The sequence below is a fragment of the Panicum virgatum genome, chromosome 4K (assembly GCF_016808335.1).
Source record: "Panicum virgatum strain AP13 chromosome 4K, P.virgatum_v5, whole genome shotgun sequence".
In the NCBI taxonomy this organism is placed as follows: Eukaryota; Viridiplantae; Streptophyta; class Magnoliopsida; order Poales; family Poaceae; genus Panicum; species Panicum virgatum.
In genome coordinates this window covers 21,549,716-21,573,747 of record NC_053139.1, presented here as the reverse complement: position 1 = coordinate 21,573,747, position 24,032 = coordinate 21,549,716, and the positions used below count along the sequence as shown (strand labels likewise).

The window sequence follows — 24,032 nt, the reverse complement described above, 5'->3', positions numbered from 1 at the left end:
TGTAACACCCGGTTTATAAAAGAACATAAACCGAGCAATCATATACGTGCCAGGATCAAGTCACACGTATATACAATAGAATGAACAGTATATCATAGCACATATCACGTAAAAGATATAATAAAGCGAATACGAATGTTATTTATTACAATAATGACAAAAATGTCTGATACAGCGGAAGCGAAGTACAAAATACGATAAAGCTCTCCGAAGCTGAAGCAGGGCGCCACAGGGACGTCGACTGGGAGACGAACACCTAGAAGTCCTCGAAGTCCTGGTAGCGCTGGATGAACTCCCTCGAGTCAGCAGGAACTGAGCAGCAGTAGCATAGCCAAGAGGAAAAAGTAGAGAAGAGGCAAGGGTGAGTACACAACTTGTACTCAACAAGTATAACACAAACTATGAGGCTCTAGGCTGGCTGACTCAACTGCATTAGCTTTTAATCTTGGCAAGATTTTATTAAAGATATTTACTACGAGTTGATGAATTACCATTAACCCAGTTACATAGTAATTAATCAGAATTAATTAAGAAACTACATGAGAACCAAACCAAAACCAAGCCACCAAGGTAACCCCGAGAAGCACCTCCCTCGTCGGAAGGAGATAACTTCACTAATCAAAAGGAGGATCTGGGCCGCTCATAACCGTGAGCACGGCTAGTATACCAGTTTTACACTCTGCAGAGCTTGCACATCTTTACCCACAAGTCGTGAGCTACGCCAGAGGTTCATCACACTTCCTTAGGTGAGATGACTAGCGACTCACTACGAGGCCTTTACAAAGAATCTCGTTGGTAAGGCGTAACCGCGAGAGTTAGGTCGGCGACGATGGGGCCCACCTCCAGGGGTACAAGCACGTAGCACAGACCAAGCCGGAGGAGCAGGGACCATTGAAGCTTGCTACTCTTGCCCCGCAGGTAAGTTACTCCAAACCAAAAAGATCTAATTAGTAAGCCAAGTCTATCCCATTCTAGCCTTGTGGTAGCGCTGTTGTCCCAGGTTGTCGCTCTATGAACCGGTCCTTATGGAGAGTGACCAACCAAGCACTAAGCACCGTGCTGGCCCCCTAAACCATGTTTCTACAAAAACCATCTTTTAACGAGACGTGAGCCACTCAAGCCACACAGAGTGCCACTCTCAGAATTAAGTTCAAGTAAACCATTAATCAAATTAATTAAAAAGGACCAGAGTGTGTTATAGCGCAGCAACCTCGCACAACTAACCAAAATGCAACCCAAAGGTATATATATAGGATATAAAGTGGCTAGGAAAGTCCTTATAGGCATACAGTATTAAAATGCAGTATGAAAATGTATTTAAAAGTGATGGGTTGTTCATGTTATACTTGCCTTCCTCGTACTGCTCCTGCTGCTGCTCAAAGTGCTCGGAAGACGGCTGCTCCGGGTACTGGTACTGGGGCTCCTTAGATGGATCAACGTCTACTCACGAACACATGGCCAAAACAATGCACGATAATAAGCATACAAGCAAACAATAACAAAAACTAAGAAACAGTACATCAATACATGAAAACAGCACACTAAACTAATCTAAAACTATTCTACGCGTTACAACAATCGCGTGGACATAAAGAACGCTAAAATCGGAGCTAAAACGCATAAACTAGGCCTAAAACAAGGTTCAGGGGCTTATTTGTAAGAAAACTGAAGTTCCAGGGGGTTTTCTGCTAAAACCGAGGACTAAAACAGTAATTTAACCTTATTCCTGGGGTCTAACTCGCAAAAAGGACAGGTCTGGATCAGCGAGTTCAAAAACTACAAAGCTCAGGGGCTAAAGTGTTGAAAACTGGACCTGGATATAATTATTTTTCAATGCGCTAGGACTGCGGGTTGATATCTAGTAAACCGAGGGTCTCTTTAACAATTTTACCAAGCCGAACCGGTATCTTTGGATATGGGCCGTTGGATCGCGATCTAGCGGCTCAGGATGGCTCGGGCTTGGATCTAATCTGGCGCGTTGATTCGGGAACGGGCGGCCACGGGCGGATGGGGGTGCGGGCGGCGGCGCTGGGTCGCCGGAGCAGAACTCCGCGGCGGCGCTTGGCCGGAGCTAGCGAAACGGGCGCTACAAAGCTCCGTTTGGGTCGAAGTTTGGCCGTGGAGCACGATAATGACATGCGTAAACCACCTGGACACTCAAGTCGGGGGATTGGGGCTTGGTCGGGGCTCGTGGCGGTGCAGGGCGGCACTGCGCGGCGGCGCCCGCCGGCGTGCGGTGTCTGGCCACAGAAGTGGGCCACGTGCCTAGGCATCAGGTGAGCAAGATAGAGGGGGATGGGGAGATGCTCACCGGGCTCTGGAAAAAGGAGAAGAACGGGCGCAGGGGCAATGACGGTGGTGACCGGCGACGGCGACGACGCGGTGTTCGTGGAGGAGGAAGAAGGCAGCGCCTCCGGGTCTCTGGGCTCCGCAGGTCGTCTTGCGGAGTACCTGCGATGGAGCCACGGTGGTCAGGGAGACTCGGCGATGGCCGGCGGCGAGGAAATCGGGCGGCGGACAGGACACCTGGAATGCTCGCCGGTGGAAATCAGGCGCGTGCAGGCGTTGAGGTCGAGCGAGATCGGTCTGGGTAGACTCCCAGAGTCGGTATGGAGCTTCTGGGGTGCTCGGCGATGGTTAGGAGGCGGTGGTGCGGCCGGTCCGCGGCGGCGCAGAGGACCCTGCGCGGCGGGGCTGAGCGAGTGCGGCGGAGGTAGGGTTTGGGCGGCGATGGGCTGGGATAGATCTCCAGGGGGGCTGCGGGGTGGTTTAAGTAGGGGCGCCGGAATCTTGGCGTGCGCGCCCGAATAGGAAGGCCGGCGAGATCACCGGGCCGGGGGTCGCGGCTGGCCGTTACGCGGCCGGGAGAGGCGGGGGAGACGGGCCTGACCTGGTGGGGTCAGCCCGTCAGCGAGAGGGGCGACGCGCGTGGGGCGGGGAGGCGTCCTGGCGCGTGGGCCGCGGAGCTGAGGCGCGGGAGAGGTGCTGAGTCGCTGAGCTGCGGGGCGCGGCTGCGGAGCGATGCTGGCGGGTGGGACCGGGCGGTCGGGGACGCAGCGAGCGCGCGGCGGGAGCGCGGCTCAGTGCGCAGCAAGGGGCTGACGGGTAGGTCCCGTGCGCCAGGGCGGTGTGCGCGCGCGTAAGAGACTGGTGTGTGGACCCGGGTGAGTGCGGGGTGAGGGAGGAGTGCGGTGTGCTGATGGGCGCTGGGTGAGCGGAGCCGTGTAGCGTGAGTGGAGCGGGGGGGGGGGGGAAACAGGCCTGCGGCGTGGGCCGGACCGGCGGCTTGGGCCAGCGGGGAAGAGGGCGAGCGGGCCTGAGCTGAGGTCTGGGCCGCGGGGAGAGAGGTGGGTTTGGGCTGGGAAGTTGGGTTTGGGTTGGGTTCTAGTTTTTTTTTCTTTCTATTTCTATTTCTATTTCTATTCTTCTCCTTTCTAAATCTAATTCAAACAAACTCAAACCAAATGAATTCAAATCTGAATTTGAATTCACTCAAGCACTCAAACAATTAAAGCAATGCTCCAGCATGATGCAACAACGAAATTAAACCTAAGGTAGATTTTAATTACTTATAGAACAAAAATTTAGATTAAATGCAAGACTAGACATATAAACCTTAGAAAATTAAATAAAGCCAATTAAATTTATTATTAAAAGCTGGAATTTAGATTAGGGTGTTACAAATCCTACCCCCTTACAGGAATCTCGTCCCGAGATTCTGGGCTGGCTAGCAAAGAGATCCGGATATGTCTTCATCAACTTCTCTTCCTTCTTCTGGCGAGTTCTCCGGAAAGACATCTGGGAATTCAGACACCACGTGAATACCATCCGTAGGTCTAGTCTCCATCTGATGAAGAAAACTAGAAGGCTATGCAGCACTGACTGTCACCTCTTGGTCATCAGATGCTGACAAGTGAACTGTCTGCTGAGCACAATCAATACGGACTCCCCATCTGGTAAGGGTCTTCATGCCCAAAATCACATCTATCCCCAAGGAATCAATGACGATCAAACCAGTGCGGAATTCTGCCCCTCTTATGACAATACTAACTCTGGAGCATATAGAGCATGTGTGTATTGGGCCCCCAGGTGAGGTAACTACCATAGCTGTCTTCATACACGAAACTGGTATACGATGCTGCTCGGCAAATGACTTGGAAATGAAAGAATGGGTAGCACCGGTATCGAAAAGCGCCATAGCTGGATAAGAGTTGACCATGAATGTACCAATAACCACGTTAGAAGCCTCGGCTGCTGACTCGGCCGTCACGTGGTTCACCTTCCCCTGTCGTGGCGCCCTGGGTTGGGCTGGGCGCCCCTGCTGTCCTGCCTGCCGTGGAGCCTGAGGTGCTGGACAACTTTTAGCATAATGACCTTTTTGCCCGCATTTGTAGCACATGCGGTGGCGGTGAATGGCGCTACTTCGTTGACCTCCCTGTGAACTTATCTTCACATCTTGCATTATTTCTGCTGCTTGCTCTTTGGACTCCTTGCGACCGCGTGGCTGGATCACATTCATAGTGATAGTCAACCCATCAACATAATCATGGAGAGCTTGATTCTCGACCTGTGTATCTCTAGAGCACTTAGGATCCTTTCTCTTTGGCATGGTCTGTAGCTCTCCGACCGATGGACCGTCAAGGAAAAGGGAATCCTCCGCTAGCTGCCCTTGATGAGGCATCTTTCTCTTTGTACCGGAGAAGAACCTCTGGTTCCTTTTAGTTGTGGTTTCATCTTCAGTCGCTCGAACTTGACGACAAGGAACACCATAGAATTGGCAACACTGGCAAGTTTTCTCACCATCACCCATTGCACTGTCTCCAAGGTTTTTTTGTTCTGCCGACATCTGAGCTGGGATAAAGGAAATACAAATTGGTAAGGTCAAGGAAGAAAGAAAAGCTCCATTATTTAAGGTTCTATCCTATTTAGACAACATTGCACAGGCATTACTGCTGATAACTCCAGATAGGTGTTACATAAATCAGGGAACTAGGAACTAGAGCATAACTCTTCTGTTTCGTCTGAGAGATTCTCAACTTCTCTTGTACTAACTGTAGGCCGGGGTGTCACATCCTGATGGGTGGGGTGTAACACCCTAATCTAAATTCCAGCTTTTAATAATAAATTTAATTGGCTTTATTTAATTTTCTAAGGTTTATATGTCTAGTCTTGCATTTAATCTAAATTTTTGTTCTATAAGTAATTAAAATCTACCTTAGGTTTAATTTCGTTGTTGCATCATGCTGGAGCATTGCTTTAATTGTTTGAGTGCTTGAGTGAATTCAAATTCAGATTTGAATTCATTTGGTTTGAGTTTGTTTGAATTAGATTTAGAAAGGAGAAGAATAGAAATAGAAATAGAAATAGAAAGAAAAAAAAACTAGAACCCAACCCAAACCCAACTTCCCAGCCCAAACCCACCTCTCTCCCCGCGGCCCAGACCTCAGCTCAGGCCCGCTCGCCCTCTTCCCCGCTGGCCCAAGCCGCCGGTCCGGCCCACGCCGCAGGCCTGTTCCCCCCCCCCCCCCCCCCCCCGCTCCACTCACGCTACACGGCTCCGCTCACCCAGCGCCCATCAGCACACCGCACTCCTCCCTCACCCCGCACTCACCCGGGTCCACACACCAGCCTCTTCCGCGCGCGCACACCGCCCTGGCGCACGGGACCTACCCGTCAGCCCCTTGCTGCGCACTGAGCCGCGCTCCCGCCGCGCGCTCGCTGCGTCCCCGACCGCCCGGTCCCACCCGCCAGCATCGCTCCGCAGCCGCGCCCCGCAGCTCAGCGACTCAGCACCTCTCCCGCGCCTCAGCTCCGCGGCCCACGCGCCAGGACGCCTCCCCGCCCCACGCGCGTCGCCCCTCTCGCTGACGGGCTGACCCCACCGGGTCAGGCCCGTCTCCCCCGCCTCTCCCGGCCGTGTAACGGCCAGCCGCGACCCCCGGCCCGGTGATCTCGCCGGCCTTCCTATTCGGGCGCGTACGCCGAGATTCCGGCGCCCCTACTTAAACCACCCCGCAGCCCCCCTGGAGATCTATCCCAGCCCATCGCCGCCCAAACCCTACCTCCGCCGCACTCGCTCAGCCCCGCCGCGCAGGGTCCTCTGCGCCGCCGCGGACCGGCCGCACCACCGCCTCCTAACCATCGCCGAGCACCCCAGAAGCTCCATACCGACTCTGGGAGTCTACCCAGACCGATCTCGCTCGACCTCAACGCCTGCACGCGCCTGATTTCCACCGGCGAGCATTCCAGGTGTCCTGTCCGCCGCCCGATTTCCTCGCCGCCGGCCATCGCCGAGTCTCCCTGACCACCGTGGCTCCATCGCAGGTACTCCGCAAGACGACCTGCGGAGCCCAGAGACCCGGAGGCGCTGCCTTCTTCCTCCTCCACGAACACCGCGTCGTCGCCGTCGCCGGCCACCACCGTCGTTGCCCCTGCGCCCGTTCTTCTCCTTTTTCCAGAGCCCGGTGAGCATCTCCCCATCCCCCTCTATCTTGCTCACCTGATGCCTAGGCACGTGGCCCACTTCTGTGGCCAGACACCGCACGCCGGCGGGCGCCGCCGCGCAGTGCCGCCCTGCACCCCCACGAGCCCCGACCAAGCCCCAATCCCCCGACTTGAGTGTCCAGGTGGTTTACGCATGTCATTATCGTGCTCCACGGCCAAACTTCGACCCAAACGGAGCTTTGTAGCGCCCGTTTCGCTAGCTCCGGCCGAGCGCTGCCGCGGAGTTCTGCTCCGGCGACCCAGCGCCGCCGCCCGCACCCCCAACCGCCCGTGGCCGCCCGTTCCCGAATCAACGTGCCAGATTAGATCCAAGCCCGAGCCATCCTGAGCCGCTAGATCGCGATCCAACGGCCCATATCCAAAGATACCGGTTCGGCTTGGTAAAATTGTTAAAGAGACCCTCGGTTTACTAGATATCAACCCGCAGTCCTAGCGCATTGAAAAATAATTATATCCAGGTCCAGTTTTCAACACTTTAGCCCCTGAGCTTTGTAGTTTTTGAACTCGCGGTCCAAACCTGTCCTTTTTGCGAGTTAGACCCCAGGAATAAGGTTAAATTACGTTTTAGTCCTCGGTTTTAGCAGAAAACCCCCTGGAACTTCAGTTTTCTTACAAATAAGCCCCTGAACCTTGTTTTAGGCCTAGTTTATGCGTTTTAGCTCCGATTTTAGCGTTCTTTATGTCCACGCGATCGTTGTAACGCGTAGAATAGTTTTAGATTAGTTTAGTGTGCTGTTTTCATGTATTGATGTACTGTTTCTTAGTTTTTGTTATTGTTTGCTTGTATGCTTATTATCGTGCATTGTTTTGGCCATGTGTTCGTGAGTAGACGTTGATCCATCTATGGAGCCCCAGTACCAGTACCTGGAGCAGCCGTCTTCCGAGCACTTTGAGCAGCAGCAGGAGTAGTACGAGGAAGGCAAGTATAACATGAACAACCCATCACTTTTAAATACATTTTCATACTGCATTTTAATACTGTATGCCTATAAGGACTTTCCTAGCCACTTTATATCCTATATATATACCTTTGGGTTGCATTTTGGTTAGTTGTGCGAGGTTGCTGCGCTATAACACACTCTGGTCCTTTTTAATTAATTTGATTAATGGTTTACTTGAACTTAATTCTGAGAGTGGCACTCTGTGTGGCTTGAGTGGCTCACGTCTCGTTAAAAGATGGTTTTTGTAGAAACATGGTTTAGGGGGCCAGCACGGTGCTTAGTGCTTGGTTGGTCACTCTCCATAAGGACCGGTTCATAGAGTGACAACCTGGGACAACAGCGCTACCACAAGGCTAGAATGGGATAGACTTGGCTTACTAATTAGATCTTTTTGGTTTGGAGTAACTTACCTGCGGGGCAAGAGTAGCAAGCTTCAATGGTCCCTGCTCCTCCGGCTTGGTCTGTGCTACGTGCTTGTACCCCTGGAGGTGGGCCCCATCGTCGCCGACCTAACTCTCGCGGTTACGCCTTACCAACGAGATTCTTTGTAAAGGCCTCGTAGTGAGTCGCTAGTCATCTCACCTAAGGAAGTGTGATGAACCTCTGGCGTAGCTCACGACTTGTGGGTAAAGATGTGCAACCTCTGCAGAGTGTAAAACTGGTATACTAGCCGTGCTCACGGTTATGAGCGGCCCAGATCCTCCTTTTGATTAGTGAAGTTATCTCCTTCCGACGAGGGAGGTGCTTCTCGGGGTTACCTTGGTGGCTTGGTTTCGGTTTGGTTCTCAGTAGTTTCTTAATTAATTCTGATTAATTACTATGTAACTGGGTTAATGGTAATTCATCAACTCGTAGTAAATATCTTTAATAAAATCTTGCCAAGATTAAAAGCTAATGCAGTTGAGTCAGCCAGCCTAGAGCCTCATAGTTTGTGTTATACTTGTTGAGTACAAGTTGTGTACTCACCCTTGCCTCTTCTCTACTTTTTCCTCTTGGCTACGCTACTGCTGCTCAGTTCCTGCCGACTCGAGGGATTTCGTCCAGCGCTACCAGGACTTCGAGGACTTCTAGGTGTTCGTCTCCTAGTCGACGTCCCTGTGGCGCCCTGCTTCAGCTTCGGAGAGCTTTATCGTATTTTGTACTTCGCTTCCGCTGTATCAGACATTTTTGTCATTATTGTAATAAATAACATTCGTATTCGCTTTATTATATCTTTTACGTGATATGTGCTATGATATACTAGTTCATTCTGTTGTATATACGTGTGACTTGATCCTGGCACGTATATGATTGCTCGGTTTATGTTCTTTTATAAACCGGGTGTTACAGAGTGGTATCAGAGCCGTATCGACTGTAGGACAAAGCCTAGATAGAACTGGTCAAGTTTTAGGACTTCTTCTCTCCAATCCTTGTCTGCTGAAACTATTTTACTATTATACTCCTTGAATTCTATGACTTTTACCCTTCTTGCCTTGATTTTTCTCTCTAAAGAATAGTTTTTGTAGATTTTGGCCTGAATCAGACATCTGACCACCATGAGTATTAGCTAGGTGACCCTTTCATAATAATACGATAGCACGTTCTGCGACGCGTTGTGTTAGTCGAGTCGTATGCTAAACTCGGCTAAGTCGTGAAAATTGTCTGCTTGTTATTATGCTACATGTTTGATTTGGATTTTTGGTTGATTGCATAGTTTAGTAGTTAAATTTGTTTAAAGAAAATCAGTATAAAGTAAAGTTAATTAAATAATAAAATGAGTTAGATCGTTGGGGGTAAAACCGTCCGCTCTATCCTCTCTACTTTATCATGCCTTGAGTTTCCCCGGTCTTGGTTGTTGGGAAGAAGGATAATACGGAGAGGATATGATATCCAGTGATTCACTGGCAAGGACGTCACCGACGAGGACGTCGGTTTCTGTAAGGGGGTAGGGATGTGACACCCCGGCCTACAGTTAGTACAAGAGAAGTTGAGAATCTCTCAGACGAAACAGAAGAGTTATGCTCTAGTTCCTAGTTCCCTGATTTATGTAACACCTATCTGGAGTTATCAGCAGTAATGCCTGTGCAATGTTGTCTAAATAGGATAGAACCTTAAATAATGGAGCTTTTCTTTCTTCCTTGACCTTACCAATTTGTATTTCCTTTATCCCAGCTCAGATGTCGGCAGAACAAAAAAACCTTGGAGACAGTGCAATGGGTGATGGTGAGAAAACTTGCCAGTGTTGCCAATTCTATGGTGTTCCTTGTCGTCAAGTTCGTGCGACTGAAGATGAAACCACAACTAAAAGGAACCAGAGGTTCTTCTCCGGTACAAAGAGAAAGATGCCTCATCAAGGGCAGCTAGTGGAGGATTCCCTTTTCCTTGACGGTCCATCGGTCGGAGAGCTACAGACCATGCCAAAGAGAAAGGATCCTAAGTGCTCTAGAGATACACAGGTCGAGAATCAAGCTCTCCATGATTATGTTGATGGATTGACTATCACTATGAATGTGATCCAGCCACGCGGTCGCAAGGAGTCCAAAGAGCAAGCAGCAGAAATAATGCAAGATGTGAAGATAAGTTCACAGGGAGGTCAACGAAGTAGCGCCATTCACCGCCACCGCATGTGCTACAAATGCGGGCAAAAAGGTCATTATGCTAAAAGTTGTCCAGCACCTCAGGCTCCACGGCAGGCAGGACAGCAGGGGCGCCCAGCCCAACCCAGGGCGCCACGACAGGGGAAGGTGAACCACGTGACGGCCGAGTCAGCAGCCGAGGCTTCTAACGTGGTTATTGGTACATTCATGGTCAACTCTTATCCAGCTATGGCGCTTTTCGATACCGGTGCTACCCATTCTTTCATTTCCAAGTCATTTGCCGAGCAGCATCGTATACCAGTTTCGTGTATGAAGACAGCTATGGTAGTTACCTCACCTGGGGGCCCAATACACACATGCTCTATATGCTCCAGAGTTAGTATTGTCATAAGAGGGGCAGAATTCCGCACTGGTTTGATCGTCATTGATTCCTTGGGGATAGATGTGATTTTGGGCATGGAGACCCTTACCAGATGGGGAGTCCGTATTGATTGTGCTCAGCAGACAGTTCACTTGTCAGCATCTGATGACCAAGAGGTGACAGTCAGTGCTGCATAGCCTTCTAGTTTTCTTCATCAGATGGAGACTAGACCTACGGATGGTATTCACGTGGTGTCTGAATTCCCGGATGTCTTTCCGGAGAACTCGCCAGAAGAAGGAAGAGAAGTTGATGAAGACATATCCGGATCTCTTTGCTAGCCAGCCCAGAATCTCGGGACGAGATTCCTGTAAGGGGGTAGGATTTGTAACACCCTAATCTAAATTCCAGCTTTTAATAATAAATTTAATTGGCTTTATTTAATTTTCTAAGGTTTATATGTCTAGTCTTGCATTTAATCTAAATTTTTGTTCTATAAGTAATTAAAATCTACCTTAGGTTTAATTTCATTGTTGCATCATGCTGGAGCATTGCTTTAATTGTTTGAGTGCTTGAGTGAATTCAAATTCAGATTTGAATTCATTTGGTTTGAGTTTGTTTGAATTAGATTTAGAAAGGAGAAGAATAGAAATAGAAATAGAAATAGAAAGAAAAAAAAACTAGAACCCAACCCAAACCCAACTTCCCAGCCCAAACCCACCTCTCTCCCCGCGGCCCAGACCTCAGCTCAGGCCCGCTCGCCCTCTTCCCCGCTGGCCCAAGCCGCCGGTCCGGCCCACGCCGCAGGCCTGTTTCCCCCCCCCCCCCCCCCCCCCGCTCCACTCACGCTACACGGCTCCACTCACCCAGCGCCCATCAGCACACCGCACTCCTCCCTCACCCCGCACTCACCCGGGTCCACACACCAGCCTCTTCCGCGCGCGCACACCGCCCTGGCGCACGGGACCTACCCGTCAGCCCCTTGCTGCGCACTGAGCCGCGCTCCCGCCGCGCGCTCGCTGCGTCCCCGACCGCCCGGTCCCACCCGCCAGCATCGCTCCGCAGCCGCGCCCCGCAGCTCAGCGACTCAGCACCTCTCCCGCGCCTCAGCTCCGCGGCCCACGCGCCAGGACGCCTCCCCGCCCCACGCGCGTCGCCCCTCTCGCTGACGGGCTGACCCCACCGGGTCAGGCCCGTCTCCCCCGCCTCTCCCGGCCGTGTAACGGCCAGCCGCGACCCCCGGCCCGGTGATCTCGCCGGCCTTCCTATTCGGGCGCGCACGCCGAGATTCCGGCGCCCCTACTTAAACCACCCCGCAGCCCCCCTGGAGATCTATCCCAGCCCATCGCCGCCCAAACCCTACCTCCGCCGCACTCGCTCAGCCCCGCCGCGCAGGGTCCTCTGCGCCGCCGCGGACCGGCCGCACCACCGCCTCCTAACCATCGCCGAGCACCCCAGAAGCTCCATACCGACTCTGGGAGTCTACCCAGACCGATCTCGCTCGACCTCAACGCCTGCACGCGCCTGATTTCCACCGGCGAGAATTCCAGGTGTCCTGTCCGCCGCCCGATTTCCTCGCCGCCGGCCATCGCCGAGTCTCCCTGACCACCGTGGCTCCATCGCAGGTACTCCGCAAGACGACCTGCGGAGCCCAGAGACCCGGAGGCGCTGCCTTCTTCCTCCTCCACGAACACCGCGTCATCGCCGTCGCCGGTCACCACCGTCGTTGCCCCTGCGCCCGTTCTTCTCCTTTTTCCAGAGCCCGGTGAGCATCTCCCCATCCCCCTCTATCTTGGTCACCTGATGCCTAGGCACGTGGCCCACTTCTGTGGCCAGACACCGCACGCCGGCGGGCGCCGCCGCGCAGTGCCGCCCTGCACCGCCACGAGCCCCGACCAAGCCCCAATCCCCCGACTTGAGTGTCCAGGTGGTTTACGCATGTCATTATCGTGCTCCACGGCCAAACTTCGACCCAAACGGAGCTTTGTAGCACCCGTTTCGCTAGCTCCGGCCGAGCGCCGCCGCGGAGTTCTGCTCCGGCGACCCAGCGCCGCCGCCCGCACCCCCAACCGCCCGTGGCCGCCCGTTCCCGAATCAACGCGCCAGATTAGATCCAAGCCCGAGCCATCCTGAGCCGCTAGATCGCGATCCAACGGCCCATATCCAAAGATACCGGTTCGGCTTGGTAAAATTGTTAAAGAGACCCTCGGTTTACTAGATATCAACCCGCAGTCCTAGCGCATTGAAAAATAATTATATCCAGGTCCAGTTTTCAACAGTTTAGCCCCTGAGCTTTGTAGTTTTTGAACTCGCGATCCAGACCTGTCCTTTTTGCGAGTTAGACCCCAGGAATAAGGTTAAATTACGTTTTAGTCCTCTGTTTTAGCAGAAAACCCCCTGGAACTTCAGTTTTCTTACAAATAAGCCCCTGAACCTTGTTTTAGGCCTAGTTTATGCGTTTTAGCTCCGATTTTAGCGTTCTTTATGTCCACGCGATCGTTGTAACGCGTAGAATAGTTTTAGATTAGTTTAGTGTGCTGTTTTCATGTATTGATGTACTGTTTCTTAGTTTTTGTTATTGTTTGCTTGTATGCTTATTATCGTGCATTGTTTTGGCCATGTGTTCGTGAGTAGACGTTGATCCATCTAAGGAGCCCCAGTACCAGTACCCGGAGCAGCCGTCTTCCGAGCACTTTGAGCAGCAGCAGGAGCAGTACGAGGAAGGCAAGTATAACATGAACAACCCATCACTTTTAAATACATTTTCATACTGCATTTTAATATTGTATGCCTATAAGGACTTTCCTAGCCACTTTATATCCTATATATATACCTTTGGGTTGCATTTTGGTTAGTTGTGCGAGGTTGCTGCGCTATAACACACTCTGGTCCTTTTTAATTAATTTGATTAATGGTTTACTTGAACTTAATTCTGAGAGTGGCACTCTGTGTGGCTTGAGTGGCTCACGTCTCGTTAAAAGATGGTTTTTGTAGAAACATGGTTTAGGGGGCCAGCACGGTGCTTAGTGCTTGGTTGGTCACTCTCCATAAGGACCGGTTCATAGAGCGACAACCTGGGACAACAGCGCTACCACAAGGCTAGAATGGGATAGACTTGGCTTACTAATTAGATCTTTTTGGTTTGGAGTAACTTACCTGCGGGGCAAGAGTAGCAAGCTTCAATGGTCCCTGCTCCTCCGGCTTGGTCTGTGCTACGTGCTTGTACCCCTGGAGGTGGGCCCCATCGTCGCCGACCTAACTCTCGTGGTTACGCCTTACCAACGAGATTCTTTGTAAAGGCCTCGTAGTGAGTCGCTAGTCATCTCACCTAAGGAAGTGTGATGAACCTCTGGCGTAGCTCACGACTTGTGGGTAAAGATGTGCAACCTCTGCAGAGTGTAAAACTGGTATACTAGCCGTGCTCACGGTTATGAGCGGCCCAGATCCTCCTTTTGATTAGTGAAGTTATCTCCTTCCGACGAGGGAGGTGCTTCTCGGGGTTACCTTGGTGGCTTGGTTTCGGTTTGGTTCTCAGTAGTTTCTTAATTAATTCTGATTAATTACTATGTAACTGGGTTAATGGTAATTCATCAACTCGTAGTAAATATCTTTAATAAAATCTTGCCAAGATTAAAAGCTAATGCAGTTGAGTCAGCCAGCCTAGAGCCACATAGTTTGTGTTATACTTGTTGAGTACAAGTTGTGTACTCACCCTTGCCTCTTCTCTACTTTTTCCTCTTGGACTACGCTACTGCTGCTCAGTTCCTGCCGACTCGAGGGAGTTCGTCCAGCGCTACCAGGACTTCGAGGACTTCTAGGTGTTCGTCTCCCAGTCGACGTCCCTGTGGCGCCCTGCTTCAGCTTCGGAGAGCTTTATCGTATTTTGTACTTCGCTTCCGCTGTATCAGACATTTTTGTCATTATTGTAATAAATAACATTCGTATTCGCTTTATTATATCTTTTACGTGATATGTGCTATGATATACTGTTCATTCTGTTGTATATACGTGTGACTTGATCCTGGCACGTATATGATTGCTCGGTTTATGTTCTTTTATAAACCGGGTGTTACATACGGCCAAGGCATACAATAGCTACCACCAGCGAATGCTACATAAGCCTCAAGAATTAGATATTGTTGAATGGCACTATCTGTTGCAGTATTTTAGGACTGCAAAATTCCAGGTTTGTTCCACATTGTTACTATTACTGAACAAAATGTCTATGTCTGAGTCATTAAGATTATTGTTGAAATCTTGACATTCTATAGGCAAAGAGCATACAAAATTATGGGATTCGAGCCCAACAAAGGACCAAACATTTGTCAGGCTCTAAGCCTTATGCTCAGCGCAGCTATGAGAAGGTAATAACTGGAGAAGCACATCTACAAGCTTTCTGGCAGGATGAATTACTAATTTATTATGTTCTTGGCATATTAGAGAGACCCAGAAACTGGTGATGAGCCCAATGATATGGAACTTTGGTTTATAACTCACACAAAGGATGGGCACTGGAAAGACCAACAATCTAGGGATGTCTACGTGAGTTCTCACTGAATTTGTACATACATTACTTTATATAGTCCCTGCAAATATAGAATGCATGCAATTTCTTGTTCAACTAACTCCTCCATCTGTGCCTTGTAAATGTTAGGACAAAGCAAGCAGCCTCATTACTGAGGCCGAATCAAATGCAGAGGAAAACTTCGTTCCCCAAAAGGAAAAGAACGAGATTTTCTAGAAGGCATACAAGGAAGTCACAGAGTGCAAATCAACCAAGTTGTATGGTAATGGGTACCTGGCAAAAAACCCAACTAGAAGGCAGCTGCTAAATGCGGATCGCCAGGAACAAATTCGTAGGGAGCAGCAACAGCATCAGGAACACCTCGAGCTCATGGAATCATTTGGGCAGCTACAACAACAAATGACAACATGGGAAGCTGACAGGGAAGCCGAAAGGAGAGAACATGCACGACAAATTGAAGAAATTAACAAGGCAAGGGCGGCTGATAAAGAAGAGCTTAGGCGAGAGTTCGTATCAATGATGCAAGCAGCAAATGGACAGGCACCACCTCAGCAGGTACTAGTCAAGCTAGTTATTGAATGACTTTCTTTCCATAGGTTCTATATCTAAATGTCTGTATCCTTTCATAGATTGTCCTGCCAACACCTGTCCAGCCAAACAACAATGTCGCTACATCTACAGAGATGGCGGCGGCTGCATCAAACATGAGTACTGAAGAAGTACAGACAAACTCACCGAATGTGCCCTCTTCTAGTTAGGTTGTTCGTGAATTGACAACTTTTTACTTCTATCATTAGATACAGAACAAAATCGAACCTAACTTTTTCCTTCCAAATTTTTTGTTCCAAGAGAAGCCTCAAAGCCACCCAGAGAAATCTGAAGTTGGTGGTAAAGAAAGGGCAGCTAGCATTCACACTACAAGAAGTAGTAAAGCTGGTGAAGCACATTCCGTCCCGCCCGCGGCATACGTTTCATCACAACAGCTATTGGAAAGAGCTGCAAATAGGAGATGACAAAACACCAAGAAGACAGGAGATGAAATTTTTGTACTATACCTGCTGTGAATGTTTCTGTTTCAGCTGTCAAAGTGTTTATAGTTGTGTTAATTATTTGTTGTCATTCTGATAATTTTATGATTCGCAATGAAACTTTGGTTTGATACATGCTGTTCTTGAACCCTTTCCATTATTACAGATTATTTGATGCTTACAAATGCTATTAATTCTTTTCAGGAAACTAAGCCATTTCGAATGGAGCAAACTGGTGATGCGACCTTCTTGAAGTCATGCAGATAATGTGTTGAAACAATGTCCTGTTGAAAACTTATTAGTATTATCAGTGAATGGTTGAATGGTGCTATGTGTTGCTACCTGCTGTTGTTGAACTGAATTTATCAGTGAATGGTTGAATGTTGTTTCATGAATTATAAATGCATAATTATTATTGATCCTGTATTTTAATGTTTTAAATTATTGCTGCTACAAAAATGAGCGTGGCAGAATAGACATATGGTGACCTACAAATCTATGGCAGCAACACACCTTTTGTTGCAAAAGAGAATTCATCCTATCGCAACCCATATTTTTCGGTGCCACAAAGGCTCGTGGCAATAGTAAGTTCCACTTGTAGCAACCCTGTATTATGGTGGTAATAGATACATGAACTTTTGGCAACCAAAACATTTTCGAAGCAACAACGTAGGAAACATCTTACATCCAATCAAACTAGGTGGCATTAGCATGCTCCACCTATTGCCTCCAACCTATATATTTTGGTGGTAATTGAATGTTCTACCTATAACAACCATCCCTGCTGCGTGGCAATAGATGACACCACCTATAGCACCATAATCAACTTCGTGGTAATAGAGGGAACCACATATAGCAATCAAACAACTTTTGTGGCAATAGATCACACCACCTATAGCACCGAAATCAACTTCGTGGTAATAGAGGGAACCACATATTGCACCCAAAACACTTTCGTGGCAATAGAGGTGCTCCCCCCCTATAGCAACCACAACTAGAGTGTAGCAATACAATACTTTGCAATGCAAGATTTTACAAATTGCAATGTGTTTTGTACGATGCAATTGCACCTATGGCAGCAGCAGATGCGTCGCAATATGATAATTTGCAACCAACATGAGCGAGCCCGTAGATGCTAGTTGCAACGCCTCATTGTGTTGCAATAGAAAAACTAATGCAACATAAAAGAGACATGCGTCGCTACAGGCTAATGCAGCGCGGCATATAGGTGCGCTTTTTTACGAAAGAAATTGGTTGCAATTGCGGCTATTGCAACCAAATATGGCAATTGCAACACATTTCGTGCGTTGTATTAGGGGGAAAATCTAGTAGTGTGGTGCTTGCACTTGACAGATTACTTGCATGGCGGATGCCCTCATCGAACCGGAAAGAGTCAAAGCAATTCAAAAATCAATCTATGGATTCATCCTAGATGAGGTCATAAATCCAACTGGAGAATTTTATGCGAATCCTAGGATAAGTGTGGGTCGAGCGGATCCGAATAAGCACATCAGCGATGATGATGAGGCGCCCAAGGACACTTAGTATCTTGTAAAAATTTGTTGGACAAAACTTATGTGCACGACGACTTGTAAATATATTATGAATCCTGAGTTTATTATTAACATATTTATATTAGAAGTACATATAATATTTCAAGTTTATGTAATTATAATAAATGTATTCAATTGTATACTAGATACGAATATATACGAATACGCAGACGTGCTAGAATGTGAATACGCAGATGTATACAAATACGAATATGCAAACATATACGAATACGAATTAATTGAAACCCAAAAAATGGAAAAATTCAAAAGAAAAAAAAACATTTAGTACCGGTCGGAATTACCGACCAATACTAAAGTGCTCCGCCTGCCGCGCCTGCGTGGCAGGCACTTTAGTATCGGTCGGTGTTACCTTTAGTACCGGGCCGCTTGACCGGTACTATGTGGCGGCCCACTTAGTACCGGCCAGGCAGTACCGGGCCGGCGTCCGGTACAAACCGGGGGTTCCGGCCCTGTACGTATGAGCCTTTTTCTAGCAGTGGAATCTATACTATAAAGGATGAAAGAATTGAATACAATTATTACCAACTCTAACCCACCCACCCCTCTCACAAAATACCTCTTTTAGGCCCACATGAAAGACCATAATGCTAGACCAAACCATAAAACACCATCAAGGAAAATGTTTCTGCCAAAATCCCATATTTTTTCTCACCCGGGCGCAGCCTTACCCGCCCGCCTGTACCCAAACCGCTAATTTCCTCGCGTCGCTGCCTCCCCAGCACTAAGAGTGACCGCACTGGTCTAAGACTGACCCAATGCTCGCCTTGGCCGAGAGCTCGCCATGGCCATGGCCGGCCCCACCTCGCAACTGCCACCCGGCCCGCCCGCCGAAGCCCGCCGCGCGCTCACCCGTCTGCTCCACCTCCTGGCATTGCTCCCGCATGCCGGCCTGGAGAGGTCCAAGCTTGTCAGACCCGAGGCAGCGGGACTGCTTATAGGCATAGAATGTTCTAGAGAAAGGGATAACTCATGGATGTACATTACCTCTCTTGTTACTACCCGAATAGGCATAGAACTAGCTACATTACAAAGGAAACTACCCGATTGTGTTGTAGTAGGACTCCAACTGTACCCGGCAAGGACTTTTCATGTAACTCCGTCCCCTCGGATATATAAGGGCGGGCAGGGACCCCCTAAAAACAACATCAACACCTAAGGCAATACAAACAACTGCATAGGACGTAGGGTATTACGCAACTCGCAGCCCGAACCTATCTAAATCTTTGTGTTCCTTGCACCATCGAGTTCTAGAGCAGTCGATCCCTACCAACAAACCATACTGCTAAGGGTATCCCTGAGCAGGCTTGGCAGTAAACACCGACAGCTGGCGCGCCAGGTAGGGGATTCGGTGAGTTCATCGGCGAATTCGATGGCAGGATCAAACGACACCAATAATGTGCCCGAGGGCACAACCCTCGTTTTTGGTTCCTGGGCTTGCATGGCTGACGGATCGGGCGGCTTCTCTAGCCACCTTGTCACGCCCTACTCGCCTAAACCGAAAACTACCAACCAATCCGCTGAAATCTGCTATACCGCAGAACTCGATGAAAAGCAAGCTTCACCCGAGCTTGACTCGGATATCCCAGAAAATGTGTCGACTCCAACTCGAATTCTCGAGTAAGCCGAGTCCGATACAAACTCTAAACCTGAAAATCTTCAATTTTCTGAAACCCTCGAAAATCCCTGACTTATCTCAAGTCAATCAAACGCTCCAAGATCGATAACTCAGAACTACTCAATGGAGTAGATCGAGTTTCACGATCAATAGGGGGATGCATCAAGCTGGCAGAATCTGTCCTTGCCTCATCTAAATCATAGCATAACCCAGAAGTATTGAACCCTCCACAGGAATGGTCGGGCGACATACTCCCAAGGATCGATCGAGTAGATTCTATGCTCGTCGACTGCATTAAGATGGCTGAAGGTACTCTGCAAAGCAAGAAGCAGAAATCGGGAGGAGGAATATGCGGGAGATCTGGAAGGACAAATCCCCAGCTTGTTCGGATGGGACCGTCTTTGTCCAGGAAACCTCAGAATCCTCCACCGAAACCTGCTCACATCGGATTCCTGAACCAGCGGAATCCTTATTCGATCAGGACTTTAATCAATTCATGAACAGCCTCGACAACTTTGAACCATTCGATGATCTCGAAGACTGGTCTGACAGCATCGATTTGTTCATGGACGCTATGGCCCATCCACCCCAGAATGCTGACACTCTCTGGGAACTGGCCAAGCTCAAAAAGGGAAAATCCAAAGCTTCAGAACAAACCAGCAAGTCGATTTTTGACAAACCCTGGATTAAGGAGCCTGAAGGATTGACTCCCAAGCAATCATGGCTACATTGGATGAACGAGAACGCCCTCCGCGTAGAGATGGGCATTCCACTTCTCGCCCACCCAAAGCACACATATTCAAAAATCGGTGGCTTAACCGATTCTGACTCCGAGTACTCTTTTGACCCGGAGGATGAACTAGACGACCTGATCCAGTACAGTAAGGAAGTCGAATCCAACTTGACTAAGAATTTCAAGTCCGATCAGGACTCCCACCCAAACTTTGTCATATATGCAACGCCGCAAGGATGGACAATGCTTCTGAAGGAGACACAAGATCCTAACACCCTGAACTCCCAAACAACGGATCTTCCCTTTCAACAGAGCACTCTGCTAGACCCGTCCTCAAGCAAACAGGACCAAGAAATTCAAGATCTTTGCCGTGAAATCCTCATGATTCGCATCTCTGAAGTCCATGAACCAGAGGATGACTCCACGGAGCGTCTCAATCTCGACGACTACAATTCTGATGACTTCGACGAGTATCTTTCCGACAACATGGAAACTACTACCCCCCACGGTCACAGAAGCCCAAGCTGCTACCAAGCAAGATCCTCCTGCACCTCCTCCAGCAGTAACAGTCACTGTCCAACTGGAGGAGCAGCATGCAACAAAAGATCTCTACGAGCGTCGTCGCCTGCTTAACCAGAAAAGGGCATTTAGGTGCCAGCGCCTCGCCAACCGCCAGTAGGAACAGCAAGGCGACAACTACGACTACTCCAACAGCGACCTTCGCAATGTGATCAACATTGGTCGTTATGCCCACAACATCATCATCTCAAGGAGAAAGGAGCGTGAGGAAATAGAGGCATACAGACCTTCTTCCAACTACCGCATTCCGGCACATGCTTCCGCATCCTTCAAGAAGCACAAGCCGGCAAGTACCCTTCCTCAGGGTAAGCCTCGCACCCAACACCATGGAGAAACATCTCTTGGTGGAGACAAGATCAACAAAATGATCCTAGGCAAGTGCTTCATGCACCCAAAGAGCTCTCACATGATCTTCGAGTGCAACTCACTCCGCAAAGCCCTTGGGGCACCGCTGGTAAAGGAGACTTTACCCAAAATCTAGTCGGCCGCTATATCGATTAGTTTACCCGCGAATAATCTTATTCAGTTGTGTAAACCATTGCTCATATATACGAGCAAGGGGTAGGTCTTAAGAGTCAGAGTCCGTCACTTTACAATTACTATAATTTCGACAAGTTTTTAATAAAAGTTGATTATCTCATAAATCGACTACTATGCTCTAGCTCATCTGACCTACACCCCATCACTCATACTACTCTGGGAGCTCTGCTCAACATGGAGCAGCTATCGAGTAGTCCATTATGGTTTACCTCGAGTATTCTTTCTGACATTTTTGTTTTGGGTAACCTGACGGGGTTCATCCTAACAGACCTGTCTTAAGGATTACTCCAGTCCTTGGTTAGGACAACCTACTCGCTGGCTCGAGTAGGTTTTGGATATTCATCTGACATTCGTCTTGGGTAACCCGACGGGGTTCATCCTAACAGACCTATCATAAGGATTACTCCAGTCCTTGGTTAGGACACCCTACTCGCTGGCTCGGATAGGTTTTGGATATCTTTACGATGGTTTCGTCTTGGGTAACTCGACGGGGTTCACCCTAACAGATCTGTCATAAGGATTACTCCAGTCCTTGGTTAGGACACCCTACTCGCTGGCTCGGGTAGGTTTTGGATATTTTTAAGATGGTTTCATCTTGGGTAACTCGACGGGGTTTATCCTAACAGATCTATCTTAAGAATTATTCCAGACCTTGGGTAGGACACCTTACTCGCCTTGTTCGAGTAAGTTTGGGATATTTCTAAAATATTTTCGTCCTGGGTAACTCGACGGAGTTCATCCTAACAGACCTATTTTAGAAAGCAATCCAGTCCTTGTGTAGGACATACTACTCGCTGGATCGAGTAGTTTGGGGATATTTCACAATAAGTTTTTCCCACTTGGGTGACCAGATAAGGTCTATCCTAACCGGTCAACTATGAAAGTCATTCCAAGGAGCATAAAACAAGTTCCTGGTACCCTAAATAGGTTGACACGAGTCTCCTGCTTACATGGACTACTAAGGGAGTTTCAACTACAGAATATTTTGCCTCGAGTTCTTGACGGGTGTTACTCACTTGCTCGAGATATCAAAAGTGTTCTGTTTTCCCTTGGTACTCTGAGTAGTTGTCGAGAGTCTCCTGTTCACCTATGTATCAAAGAACATCCTCTAAGCACCTAAACTCTCCAAGTACTCGATAAGAGCTCTCCCTTGTTTGATTGGACAATCAAGTCCACAAGAGCACCAACCTAACTGACGCATTTCCTTTCAAAAGGAAATTTGCATACCCTTTCGCAAAGTGCACTTCCCACTTGGTTAATCCTGCGGGATTCAATCCTAATCGATCAGCACTAGAGTTCTGATTAAGAACCATACAACTCGATCCTAATCGAGAATACTCTGCCTCTTAAGGCACTTATGGATACAACTCTTTGTATCCACTATCACGATTGAGTAGGCACAATGCCGCCAGAACTCATTCCTTTCAAGTATCAATTACTCGACAAACCAAAGGATTGCATAATCCTACCATAAAACAAGTACTTGACATTACACAAATATTAAACATTTGTTCAAAGTACTTGTGGCCCACACGCCAAACAATTTTCACAAGTAGTTCAGGGAGACCCAGACTTGTTCAAAGTCTCCACTATCTGGTCTGCTACAGCGGAGGTTTCTTCCATTACTGATTGAATTGTTCATCAGTATAGTCAGCCTTCGCGCCCTTCCCATGTGGATCAAGGGGAGTACGTGGCCAGTAGGACCTCACCAACCCGAGTACATGTCCCATGTACTGTCAGGTGGTTGTGGAGACGTACCTTTCGAAGCTCTCGGGTACTTTCCGAAGCCTCCCCACCAGCGTAAGCGGTTCATCTTCATTCCCCTCCGGGATCTCCACAAGTCCTGCCACATCTTGAGCAGCATCTCTGAGTTCTTCAAGCTCTTGCTGCATCAAGTCTCGGGATTCTGACAAAGTTTTGAGCTGCTGAAGACAAGTTGCCACCTCTTGGTCAGAATCCGCCTTGATCTTCTTGAGCTTCTCGATTTCATCTGTGTTTCGGTACATAAGAATCTTTAGATCTAGTACCAGGCTTTTCTCAATCTTTAATGATTTTGAGCAAGCTGTGTACTCGATTAAAAGAAAAACTTATAAACACTAGGCAGAACAATCTAGTCGACTGCATCATAAATGCTAAAGACTAACCTTTCTTGGCTTTGGAGAGTTTCTTGATCTTCTCGTGAATGGCAGCCTTCTCGGACGAGAGCGTTTTCACTCGCTCTCTTAAAGCATTTAGCTCTGAATCGTCCTGGGCTTGGCTACCCTCCTGCCCCAATACCTCTTACCATAAAGTAAAAACAAAAGAATCAGTATACACTACTCGATCTATACATACGTACTCGAGATACTCGACTACTAACCCCCAGCAGCTTGAAGGCAAGCTTTAGCTTCTCTTGCGGCACGACACTTCCCGATGAAACCTGGGAAGCACTCGCCCGCACCTCAGAGATTGCCTTTTCTGGCACATCTTCAATCTTCTCTAAAGTATTCCCTGGATTTTGGAAATCTAGAGGAAAAATGGATTACTTAACCAAACTAAGAGTAAAGAAAAAGTACTTTTTCTTTACAAGACATTATAAGTTTACCTTTAGGTGTTTCTTCAGGCAGCTTCTCGCCGCCTTCCTCCTCAGGAAGCTTCTCGTCGCCCCCTTCTTCCGGAAGCTTATCGCTTCCACAGCCCTCCGGCACTACAAGAAAACCAATTTTCTATGACGATAACCCTCATGACGGGGCAAAATTTTGTCATATAATGTGTCATAATATGACGCAAAAGTCTGGACCGTCATAAAATCAGGACCGCCGGAATTATTTATGACGACTCTATTTTTTTGTCACATAAAGGTACCAATTGTCGTCACAAAATGTATGTCGCCAGGAGCTGGTTGACGGTAGCATTTTTATGACGACCTGTGCTATTTTTATGTGATGGTTGTGGAGCGTCACTGTGAGATTTTTCCCATCCGCACTAATATACCCCCAAATATGACGCCCCCAATGTTAATACACCCCAGGAGCTCGACCCGTAAACGTGCGTTGACCTCATTTGGTCCCATCTCTCCC

The 24,032-nt window shown here is 48.6% G+C and overlaps 2 long non-coding RNA genes across 2 annotated transcripts; one reads left to right on the top strand and one right to left on the bottom strand.

The window, feature by feature from the left end:
• The first annotated feature begins 14,641 nt into the window (after nucleotides 1-14,641).
• Nucleotides 14,642-15,049, top strand: LOC120705132. Its single transcript, XR_005687797.1, has 3 exons — nucleotides 14,642-14,743; nucleotides 14,822-14,921; nucleotides 15,034-15,049. It is a non-coding gene; the product is annotated as an uncharacterized LOC120705132 (long non-coding RNA).
• A 7,385-nt stretch (nucleotides 15,050-22,434) lies between these two features.
• On the bottom strand, nucleotides 22,435-23,660 carry LOC120705131. The gene is made up of 3 exons (XR_005687796.1): nucleotides 23,558-23,660; nucleotides 23,118-23,478; nucleotides 22,435-22,963 (listed from the first exon to the last, which is right to left on the bottom strand). It is a non-coding gene; the product is annotated as an uncharacterized LOC120705131 (long non-coding RNA).
• Nucleotides 23,661-24,032: the final 372 nt, after the last annotated feature.